A 13,189-nucleotide genomic window follows, 5' to 3' on the forward strand; every position below is an offset into this window, starting at 1 on the left:
GATTTTAAATGCGATTTATTTTAAATGCACCTCATTTGTTTTGTGATTACACGGACGCTTACCTTTACCTTTATCGTCAATTTTTCTAAATCGAATTCTGTCAGCTTACATTCTAAAAATGTAAAGAATGAGAATTATAGATCCTTAATTAAAAATAAAAGTAATTCAAAGAAACCTCCTAATTATTCTAATTTTTTAATCGTTGTTAAAAATATCACAACAATGTTACGCAACTAGCAATGTTTATTTGTGACTTTATCGAGAGTCTATGTTTTGTTATTATCTCAATAAAACTTGATTATTAATTAAGGTCCTTGAAAACAGCGCCAAAAAATAAACTGGCACGCATTTTAAGCGGAAGTTTAAACGAGCCAAAAACATATTCTTGTTTGATTATAACCGACAAAAACGGCGCTTGGAAATGTAGAAAATATTTCGAACTTTAAAAATTTTTACTCGTTTAACATAATAATATTAACTCCCTGTACCACGCAACGCACGCATTATTAAATCCCAAAGCAAAATTAAAATGAAATAGTTTTTTAAACAAAATATATATTTTTTGTCGAAATTTTTCCAGTTTCAATGTGATTTGTCCATCAAGCCCAACCAAGACATTCAACGGTTCGCTTAGTAGAATAGATGAAAAAAAAAATTTACTAGAATACACGAATGCAAAACTAGGTCACCACCTAAGTATGAGGCAGCGCTAACACATTTTAGTTTGATTGAAACTTGGTGCAGAAAATATACATTTTCTTGCGAATCGCTCGCAGACAAACATCGAAATATCTGTCTACGAATATCTGAATCTCTGCCTCAAAGATACACCTACATTATACTGATTCTAACCTTAATTCCCTTGTTATAAAAACGAGTAAATGCGCAAGTTATGATGCGATACGAGAACTGGCCCTGTACCACGAAGTGCGAAATTCCCACCCCACTGACGCTAATTAATATTATTTAATACGAGAGTAAGAGAGACGGTACGATACTAACTTCGATTTTCAAATTTCGTAGTAGACGCCCCAGTAACATCAAAGAGCGTTGTTTGCCGTTACGGTTAGCATGCGCCCGCGTCGATTTTATCGCGTCCGGTGTGACGTCATGGCTGCTGTTTTTTTCTTCTGTGAAGATAGTTGAGATTGCGAAGATAATTAGTACCTACTAAAAATAGTACACATATTATAAAACTGTTATTTTCATTATGTTGAGAGGGTTTTTAAAGTCTATCTATCTATAGTAACTACCGTGATTAGGGCAAGAATCTTAATCGTAATTTGGTGTAATTTGTAATAATTGGGTGAAATACTTTTTTTACAAGTAAAAATATGTAAATGCACCAGGGTCTTAAAAATAACTGAATAAACATAACGATTTTAATAATCATCTAAGAAGTACTGGATATAATATAGTGTTCCATATAATTTAAATACTAAACAATAAACGCTAACAAAAAAAATATTTCATAATTTTAACGGATGAAACAACTGTCCAGATATTAACTAATTTTAACCAATCAGGAAGGTGCTGCTGAGAGTGTGGCTCGTCATAATTGAGAATTCAGGAAAAAACGACAAACATTATTTCTTTTGCAACTCCTTTCAGTTCTCTTTACAGACTTTTAATGAAAAATTCCAATTCGGTAGCCAGTACTATGGATAATCAATGGACTAAAGACTTTAAAAGCTGCGGAGTAACAAGGCAAAAAGTATAAAGTAGAGTTCCATAACTCCGCAAAGTAACGCCTTAATCTATGGATCACTAAATACCTCTCCATTCTCAGCACTAGAGACACAATCCTGACAGATTGACAGAAGAAACTAAATTCATTACTATGCTAACTAAAGCATAGTAATAAAAATGTCATAATCATTCTGACAAGTTCCTTACACACACAAACACGTTTGCAATTTTCTTTGTAGTTCTTTGAATTCCAAACCAGAGTTGTGTATTGAGCAGTCAGTTGCTAATAGAATTTCCAATGAACATGAATGCTTATGCCAAAAGAGTAGCGTGCAATGCAGTACAGATCTACTGAATATGTTTTTGCACCGTATTTTGTCGAATAAGTTCGTAGTTAATTCGTTACCCAACGTTATAAAGTGAAGCGAGTGAGCGAGTCACGATACGTTAAAAAGTGTACCCTTTTCTTTCAAAATGTATTTAATTTTTTCACACAAAATTTTCTGAGTCAGTTTTGTGATCATTTTTTGGGTCTTTTTTTTAAACTATCAGAATCGATTGTGCTCTTGATTCTGAGTAGCAAAAACCATATTTTTTCCAAAATAAAAAAAAAGAAAAGGTGCACTTTTTTGAGAACTATATTTTCTGTCACTTAAAATTAGATTTGTCACTAAACTGCGATACCCTAATTATTATATCTATCCCTAAGAAATATATTGGTCATCAAATTAATCAAATCTGTCTCTAAGTATGAGTCATCAGATTAATGTAAACCTGTATCCTAAATTATACTTTGATCATCAAAATTCCATCACCAAAATAATGCTTCTACCTATTCTACTAAGGCAGGTCTGGTTAGGTACGACGACGAGCGAAGCGAGGAGGAGTGTTAGGTAGAACTACGAACCGAACATTTTTTGCTTATACTTGTACGATGAATATAAATGTTTGTAGTACTTCCCTAGGTGTACTTGAGTCTTGGATGTTTGTATGTATTTAGTATATATGTATGTAAGTCTACCCGTTGTTTAACACCCATAGAACAATCTTTGCTTAGTTTGGGGCTGGGTCAATTGGTGTAATTTGTGAGAAGATATTATTATGATTATTATTTCATTAATTGTATATCATTATCGTCAAATTTAAGTTCAATTATTTGATGATCAATATTATTTTCCAGTTATTATAATTAATTTTTAGAAAGCCATTTCTATATTGTTTGGTGATTCAGTTTTAGTGACACATCTATTATTTTGGAACCCAATATAATTATTTGATGATCAATATTATTTCCGAGATTTTTAAAAAATATTTAGGCAACCGTTTTAATATTATTTGGTGATTCAATTTAGGTGACAGATCTACTATTTTAGGAACAAATACTATTTATTAGGTCGCCGAAAACGCATTTATTAGGTGATCAATAAAATCATACCCCACTTTTTTTGTGAAAATGCCTACAAGGTAAATTATTAAAACGTTATTTGAAATGGTGAAAAGTTATTTAAATTTAAATCAGAATCAAGTCATAAAGAAGGACCTTGAATGCCACAAGCAGCAATGTAAATCTTCGTGAATTTTTACGGCTGCAAAGAAACATTAATTATATTCACGATAAAACGTTTTTAAGTTTTAGTTCTGATTTAATTAAGAGCTTTAGAAAAATATCTGTTAAAACTAATGAAGAAAGTTATAGATTCGCTTGTTTAAGTAGTTCTCTAATTAGTGTAATTCTGCAAGTGACTGCCAACTTAACCAACTTTGTATTTTTTTAGCTCTTTGACTGGTCAATTTTGATATGAATTATGTTAGCAAACTCATTTTATTAATTATCAAATACTTTTTTACCTAACTAAAAATATTCAAACAAAAACGCTTGACGTAGATAAATGAAAAACAGGTTCATGTTTATAACTTTTTTGCACGATTTAAATGAAAATGTGTCAACTCTACAAAATAAACCTTTTAAACTCTCTAAGTAAATTAAGTCCTTTCGCCTTTAACGGCGACGGAGAAGATTTAAGCTTTAATTCTTTTAAATAAGAGGTTCTTAAAGAAAATTGTTGCTATAACTTCTATTTACACAGCCATGTTCTGGATAATACGAGTAAAAAGAGCCAAGGAGAAAATGTAGGGAAAGAATTATACAGTTTTATTTAAAACATGAAGTTTCAAAGCTTGCGTTGTCTCTATTCTCAAAACTATTAGGAAATATTTAAAAAGAATTTCATTTCATTTCATTTATTTATTGCATAATAAAAACCTAGGCATGCGTTTAACTATTTATTATGAATATTTTATTTGTTTTTAGCGACAGTTAAGTTTATAATTACAATTGCGTCTAATGTATGCCTCTTACGAGCATATAATATTAAAGCTACTTATATTGTGATCTCATTGTAAGTCAAGTGTATCTAATGTATTGTTTGTGCCGGACGGATGGTTGATGGTTATTTATCACAATTAATACATGCCTGACAGCCAATATGCTTTTATAAAAAAAAATACTAGTTGTTGCCCGCGCTTTCATCTGCGAAGAATTCGTTTATAAAAGGTATACTTTTACCTAATTAACGAGATGGACGGATGACCTGGTTAAAGGCGCGGGTTCACGGTGGATGGAAGCCGCTTCCAACTGAGACAACTGAAGGTCTATGGGGGAGGCCTATATCCATAACAGTGGACGTCCTACGGCTGATATGATAATGATGGTGACGAATATGACGTATGCAAAATTTAATGGCTATCAGTTCAGTAGTTAAGGCGTGAAAGCAGAACAAAGGAACAAAAAAGCTCACTTTCGCATTTAGATTTTTTTTATTGTGAAAGGGAGGCAAACGAGCAAGCAAGGTATAATATTAATACTTACGTTTTATTTATGAATAAAAGTGGGGGAAAAAACGTTGACTGCCTTTTCGCATAAAATTTCCCAAAACCTTAAAATTTCTCCGAAACCAAAAATTTTTGTCAGTGTATTTTCTTATGGTTTTATAGAGCACAAGTAGGTTAGGTTAGGTTTAGGAAATAAAACATTTGGGAAATGAAACAGAGAACCAAAAAAAACATTGCAAAGTCAACTCAACTGCCTCACGGATAACCCTGAACTGAAGATCGAACATCTTCTCCATTGTCATATTCTTTTCCATTCAAAACAAGTAGATGGTCACCATCGGTACTGTAGCTGGGATACAGGGCGACGCTGCAAGAATGGGCCTACAACGAAGGCGTTTTCGATTCCCCAGCAGAGTAAAACCAAAGCCAAAGCGTTCACAATGGGATTTTATTAATTATTAATTTCTTAGAACCTCTATCATTTACATAAGGTAGTCGTGGGACGCGCAATTTTCAAGTCGAGTTGTCGCACGAAAACAAATTCCCTGTAGATATCAAAACAAAGCTTACCGAGAAATGAGGTATATATTTTTGCCTCGAAAACAAGTAGGCATATATTCCGGTAATTCAGGCGTTGATGCCAAACTGAAATTGAGAGTCACGTTCGTTATTATCATAATAAAGACTCGGCGTCTTCATTTTACCGGCACGTATGCCAATTAATGTTTGCCGTGCCGAAAAGTTCTAAAGCGAATTTTGAAACGGGGGTTATTTCATACCGTAGAAAACCAAGTAACAAAATTAAGGGGCTGTTTCACCACCCATTGATTAATTTTATTTGACGGATAAATGTGATGCCGTCTCCGTCTATTTGAACAAAACAAACAGAGACGGTATCACATTTATCCGTCAAATTAATCAATGGATGGTGAAACAGGGGATAATAATAATAATACTAAAGCAGTAATTATGGTAATTCCTATCTGTTAAACAGTGTAAAAATCCGGAAGAAAGGATGGTGAATGAAGATGGCAATTGCCAGCGTGTTAAAATTCACCAAAGCAAAGATCACGTGATCACGTCATACAAAGTTATTACTGTTTTCTTCAGAAAGTTTTCTTTTTCATCTCCCTTACGTGTAAATTTATTATATTTAACGCACATCGCTTCTTTATTCATTCCGTGCCATTGTATTTTCCCTTACGACATCACCATATGATCCCTATTTCCAGTCTGCTTATCCCAGTGTAATAAATTATCGCATACATTTTCTTCGTGTCACGATATGAAGGCGCCGTTTACTTGTTTCAGGTAGGTAAACATGTTTGTTCTTAGGATGTCTAAGGTCAGGCTAGATCTACATAATTTGGCACGTTTAGTTTTAAATTAAGCCCGGTTACCACCGCGAGTGGAGCAGACTCATAACGACTTAGTTTATACATCGACCAACTTCATAGAGGTTCGGTGTATTCAATTAGTACTTTCATGCAGCCGAACGTTGTAAGTTAAACACGGGCTTATGGCTGGATCGAATTTGGCACGTTTAGTTTTAATTTAGTTTAGGTGACCATCAATGGGGCTGGCTCTTTCCAAGGTCTACGTATTAGCATTGCTGCCATAGAACGAGGAAACGCAGCCATATATTTGTAAATATACATATGTACAGGTATTTAGGCTTAGAATGTTTAAGTTGAATCTTTCTTTCATCATCATCATCATGTGACGAATTTACTGTCAAAGAAAACATACGTGTCCAATATTTTTAAGACAACTTAGTTTAGACTTACCTACCGGTCCCGCAGCTGCGCTCCCTTAAATGTCTTTGCTAAAGCAGCGTTTCTTCGTTTGTCATTTTTATTTCGTTTTCTTCTTTCAGAGGTTGTCACGAACAAATGATTTCTTTCTTTCTTTCTTTTCTTTCTTTCCACCAGATATGTGCTGTGCGAGAATGTGTAAATAAAGCGTTTCTATTGGTTAATGAAAACACATCGCTCGCAACCACACATCCTCGCACATTATTGGTGGAAACGCTGCTTAACATTTCAATCCAGCAAATGTAAAGTTTGCTTAAAAACATGCTGTGTTGAGCGTTTAACGTAAAAAGTAAGGTATTAACCACGAGATCAGATATTTTTTTTGTTTAATTAAAAACATTTTCAGCTCTTTGATTATTCTTACGTAAGTACAAGTGTTTAATGCAGGAGCATGGCGTAAAAAACTATCTGATTAGTGATTACCAATTAGAAGTCATCCTGTATTTAGAGAGTCGGTTTGCCTGAGGTCTGATTTTTTTGTTGTAGCGTAAGTATATAATGTCTATTTTTGTTTCAGATACAGTGTCATTCTTACGATATCCACCAACGCTTCCGACGGATTCGCCCTCATAAACGGTGAGTTTTCATTGTTTTATAGCGTTTAATTGAATATGGACTTCATCATCATCATCAGCTAGGAACATCCACTGTGAAACAAATGCCATTAAAACGTTACAATGAACGGCAATACGTCCTCGCACTTATTATTATGCAGTTCACCTCATACTCGTAGAAATGGAAACTATTTTTTTTATTACTGATTGACTTTATTAAAGCAGAAAAATATATGTACTAGCTCTAGAGCTACAAGGAGCTTTTATGATTTTATCGTACCTAAGCGATTGATGTGTTTATATTTAATGAAAATAACGATTGCTACTAGCTATTACAATAAGAGGAAAATATTCATAAAATAAATCAAAAAATATTTACTGTTAAAACTGAACAAAAAACCACACGATATATTGCACACTGACAGCCCAGTCATAAAATCGGCTCGATTTAGGATTTTTTGCATTTTATTTGGGTTTTTTTTTACTTTATGACTCAAAAAATTAAAAGCCACTGTTACCTTTTAAAGGAGGCGATTAAGTCAAAAATGGGATAAGCGTTTTCGACAGATCATTACTGGGGTATAATGAACGAGCCAAATTCTGCACTTGACCGATCGTATATAATGTAACTAAGCGCAGGTTTGGCAATAAGCTGAGCGATAAGCGCTACCGTCAAGCAATTATTGAACTCTACTTCTAAACAGCTGCCTAAAGCGAAACGGTTTGTATTTGACTGTATATAACCAAATAGATGCTATCTAATAATGTATGAGTACTCTAAGAATAATTAATACCTACTATTTATTGTTAAGAAATTATGATTATTATTTTTAATGCGTTTCGGATTCCAGTTTAAAAAAAAAAAAGAAGAAAAACACACTTATTGCCTACGGAATTGCGGCAGCAAAATACAAAAAAAAAAGAACTGGGGACATAATCTCCTATCTGCTGTTACTTTAAGCAAAAATAACACTATAACTGTGATGTGTGAACATGACCACTGCAGGTAACAGCTTAAGCTTAGTTTACAAGTTCGAGTCGTTGTTCTGTCCGGAAACACGTGTGTTGGTTTCGTGCTTTCATATTTAACTCGCATTAATTTATAACCTGACAATTCACATTTTCCTGCTTTTGAAAGCCATGAAGCCGGTGCTTTAGCCTCGATAAAATTAAACCGCTAGCGTATTTGGTCCAGCCACAGACAAATGTAGGATGGTACAAAAACGGTAGCCATAACTTGCGTGACTCTACATGGGACTGTCGTTCTTAATTTTGTCCCTCAAACCGTTCACCTATAGTATAAATAAATACCACGGGGTACTTGACACCTATTAGCTCTACAATCATCCAAAAATCGCTCGTAAATTTAGACGACCGGATGGCCAAGTGGTTAGAGAACCTGACTACGAAGCTTGAGGTTCCGGGTTCGATTCCCGGCCGGGGCAGATATTTGTATGAATAATACGAATGTTTGTTCTTGGGTCTTGGATGTTCAATATGTAATTAAGTATGTATTTATCTATATAAGTATGTTTATCCGTTGCCTAGTATCCATAGTACAAGCTTTGCTTAGTTTGGGCACAGAATAAGTAATAGTACAAGTAGTATAGTTATGGCAAAAAGTAAGGAAAAACAAACTAAACTTATAAATAAAAAAGTTGCCCGAAATCACTGCAAGGTGGTAAGGTGCCGAGAAGGCTGGCAGCATTACCACGCTGTATGGCAATGCATCTTTGTGCTAAGAAATCTAGAAGGAAAACTACTGAGCACTAGCCTTTAGTAATTATACCTCAAACTTGGGTACCTAGCTTCATCCAGAAACCGCTCGTGCGTTGGCTCCAGCCTCATCCCGATGGAGGACGGCACAAGGGCGGCGGGCAGACAGTTGACTCACCCGACTTTACGGCCTGACTGCCCGCATTTGCCCGCAAATCCGTTTACACAGTTACACATGATGCTAGGGTTGCCTGTTTTTAGGGTTCCGTAGTCAACTAGGAACCCTTATAGTTTCGCCATGTCTGTCCGTCTGTCCGCGGGTAAGCTCAGAGACCGTTAGTACTAGAAAGCTGTAATTTTACATAAATATACATATCGGTCACGCCGACATAATTGTATGGTACGTCCCATAGACGTAAGGTTGGATAGGTCTTTTAAAACCATTGGGGGGTTGCTAAGACAATTTTTCTATTCAGTAATCTGTTTGTGAAATATTCAAGTTAAAGTGCAAATTTTAATAGAAATCGAGCGCCCCCCCCCCCTCTAAAATCTAAACTGATGGGTGGAAAAATTTGAAAAAATTCAGAACGGTACGGTAGTAAATATATCAAATTTACAAGGAAAATTATAGCGGCTAAGATTGCTTGATTTTTTCGTAATGGCTACGGAAGCCTATCCTGGGCGTGTACGACACGCTCTTGGCCGTTTTTTTTAGTTGCATTTGGAGTATCTTCTTTAATAAATAATAATTCTGATTTTTATACTAAATCCGAATTATTATTTACGTCGGTTACGTGTACCTATACCAGCTGTACCAATTTTGATATGGTATATCTTTATGCCAGTAATTGCATAGTTCCTGCGGGATAGCGGAAAACGATTTAGCGTAAACGAGCAAGAAATAAAAACGCAGACACACCAACTTTTGCATATATTAATATCGCAAATTTTGCATGTTATTTTTATTATAGAACAAATGCTTCATTATTATAATAGTAGGTATATCGTACTGAACAAAAAAATACCTACAGGAAGTATTTTTTGTCTCTTTGTTTTTGGTTAAGATGTGTGGTGTAGTGTACACTTTATAATCGCATTTACTTGACAATATAATCCAGTTTGATCTTAATAAGTTTTTACATTCACATTTTTCATTCATCACTAAAATTCACTTAGTAGAATTAGTATGAAAATTTTGTATGGCAATACTTGTGTTGCCAACCCTGCATGCACCCTACTGCTCTGATCAAACGTTCCTTGTTTTCATAACACTGTGAATGCACGCCGAAATAATTTGAACAAAGACAGTTGTGCAAGGGTTTTAATAAGAAGTATGTGACGATGGTTTGTGCTTTCATAATATATTTTTTTCTTCCTTGTTCGGAGGCGCAGCAAACTGTCACGATGTGACAATAAAAGTTGATGAGGTATAGAAATAGAAGTCACATGTACTGTAAGCGTGCATATAAGTACATATTATATCCAAAGCAAAATTGATGGGTGGTGATTATTATTAACTATCATAATTACATAAATAATTAAAGAAAGAAAGAAAGAAGACTTTTATTCACTAACACAGAAGACACACATACCTATATAGCAAAATTTACACAAATAAACAAAATAATAATAATAACAACAATATAGTGCCCTACAATACCGCCCACCGCGCTGTGTTGCCTGTAAAGCTCAGGATTCAATCAGGATTAAAATAAGGATGTAAATAATAATAATTTGCCATTCACTGGACTGCACTTTCACTGCACTGCGTATTAATTTTTAGCTTGGTTTGGTTGAAAACTCTAGTTTTAATTATAATACTAGGTAAATTGAGATCTCTGCGTCGCACAGCTGCATAAGTTTGTCGATAAGTAGTTTTTTTTTTATTATGAAACTGACCGTGATTGACCCCTATCTCACCTGATCACACTAACCTGGTCCCTATCTCACCTGGTCTCAGGAAAAACTATATGTACTTTGGATATAATGGCTAGTAAATTTTAACTTAAAAAAAACCTATCAATCTATTTTAAGCATGACATGACCTAACATTCCATAGAATTCCAAACAAAAGACTACAAATCTGTACAGAATGCTGGCAACCTACAAAAATATTGAAAATGGAAGGTTTTTTTCAAACATGCAGAACGTGATGTTAAAATCCGTACGCGTACTGGCACATTGACGGGCGGTATTTTTCACGCGTGCAGGAGGCGTCAAGGTCACCGGTGACGTCACCGCCGTACAATGACCTCCCGAAAATGGACGGTGCCTCTTTCGACCGAGCTTCAATAGTTTCACGCGATCATGCGTTAAGCGTGGAGTTGACAGCTTATGAGTTTTATGGAGATTCAATAGTAACTATAGTATAATGTGGTGGGTAGGTACGTATATTTTTTTTGTGATCTAGATTTTTTTGAATGCATGCCAAGTAGTACCTACTTGTTTGATAAAATGTCATAGATCAACCTACCTAAGTTATTCACCGGAAACGTATATTTTAAATTTCGCATAGGTACTTTTAAATCCAAATCAATTATCGATCAAGCAAGCTCGAAGGCGTCTCCATTTCAGGTTGGGCAAAAATGCTTTCCTTTCCTCTGTTACCTACGTTGTTTTTAGGGTTCCGGAGCCAAAATGGCAAAAACGGAACCCTTATAGTTTCGCCATGTCTGTCTGTCTGTCTGTCTGTCTGTCTGTCCGTCCGCGGCTTTGCTCAGGGACTATTAATGCTTGAAAGCTGTAATTTTGAACGGATATATAGGTAAACTATGCCGACAAAATGGTACAATTAAAAATTGTAAAAAAATATACGTTTAGTGGTAAAGTGGGTCCCATAGACGTAAAGTGGGGGTGATTTTTTTTTCTCATCCTACCCTATTGTGTGGGATATCGTTGGATAGGTCTTTCAAAACCATTGGGGGTTTGCTAAGACAATTTACCGATTCAGTGATATGTTTGCGAAATATTTAATTTTAAAGTGAAAATTTTCCTTAAAATCGAGCGTCCCCCCCCCCTCTTAAATTTAAACCGGTCGATGGAAAAATTTGAAAAAATTCAGGATGGTAGAATGTATATCAAACTTTCAAGGAAAACTATAACGGCCAAGTTTGCTTGAGAATTATTAGTAGTTTATGAGTAAATAGCAGCCTAAGGTATAAAATATACCTAAACTTGGAAGATTCCGTTTAGAATACGAAATCCTTAGAGAAATATTACTTATTTCTTTCGTAATGGCTACGGAACCCTATTTTGGGCGTGTCCGACACGCTCTTCGCCGGCTTTTTCTTTACAGTGCGAATTTCTCTAGCGATTTTCGTGAAATTTTGTGAACAGATTCGATAATTAAAGTAATATGGAATATTTTGTTGATTCAGTTTTTGGAAATTTGCAAAATGACGGAACCATGGGGATCGAAAATGTAAAAGACATGAAACATTTAATATAATTGTAAAAATGTGGGTCGAAATTGGAACAAACCTGTCCAAATGAACAGTGATGGCGGACCGATTTGTTGTGGTTTCAATGACACTAGTTTATTATAATAGCTATGTTTGACAACTGGATGAATCTCGTGTATCCAATCTAGCTCTTGCACATGTTCTTAACAAAAAAAAGCAAAAGACGATCGTCATGTCAGAGAAAAATACAGATAAAGTGCAAAAGTTTGAGGTGGCACTTAAAGGGACAAAAAAAATATCTTAAATTTTAGTAGTCAAATAACTTACAACTCACAGCAAACGCGCGTGTAAGCAGTTAGCGTGCTATTTTTCAATTACCTTCTTAGCAGTAATGTACACAACAAGTCCACAAATATCTAGTCATTTGAAAAACCCAATGCCTTTGCAGTTTGTCTTTTTATTGTTGTTGGACCAAAAGCGTATTAGACTAATAGCTAGATGGCCTAATATGTGTAGGACGGTCGGATAACAAATTATTTATTTGTTGTTGACAGCGGTCACGATTTCAATTCCCGTCAGACACGGGTGACACTCTTTCCCGGCCCGGATAACACCGACATGGAAATACCGGCCCTGTTTTTTGTGTACTCGCCCATAGAAACTGACAGGAGCTTCTATGGGCGTGTACACGAAAAACAGGGTCGGTATTTCCATCCCGGTATTATCCGGGCCGGGAAAGAGTGTCACCCTCAGACACTATGAGATACATAGATAATCTAGAGCCTCTATGTTATAGGGCGTAGAGTTCAAAGGAGGATAATTTCCGTACATGCAAAAGAATTAGCAATTGGATAAATTTTAAACCAAACTTTATAACGATAATCACAGTAAAATCGCTCAGTTAAATATGTTTTTATAAGATCACGAAAATTCAATAACCATTCACGTTTTCGTTTTCTCCTATCAGTTATTTTTAAATACATTTATTAAATTATTTCAGGCACTCTTGCTACTCTAGCAATCTTTGCCAAGGATTTCAAAATATTTTTACCATTTAAAGCTGGAAACTTTTGCAACTTTACCCCCTAATGTCTCTTCAACACTCTACACTCCATACTCTGAGTATGCTGTTTGATACAGCAAAACATACGAACGCGATCGCGTTAAGACCAATGCTAGGTAG

The 13,189-nt window shown here is 35.1% G+C and overlaps 1 protein-coding gene across 1 annotated transcript in view; it reads left to right on the forward strand.

The window, feature by feature from the left end:
• The window catches only part of EcR (Ecdysone receptor), a 289,167-nt gene that overhangs the window by 65,567 nt on the left and 210,411 nt on the right, over window positions 1-13,189 (forward strand). Inside the window, exon 3 of the mRNA XM_074087735.1 lies at window positions 6,853-6,911. The gene's annotated coding sequence lies outside the window, so the exon portion shown is untranslated. The remainder of the gene's footprint in view (window positions 1-6,852; window positions 6,912-13,189) is intronic.

The sequence above is a fragment of the Choristoneura fumiferana genome, chromosome 5 (assembly GCF_025370935.1).
Source record: "Choristoneura fumiferana chromosome 5, NRCan_CFum_1, whole genome shotgun sequence".
Lineage (NCBI taxonomy): Eukaryota > Metazoa > Arthropoda > Insecta > Lepidoptera > Tortricidae > Choristoneura > Choristoneura fumiferana.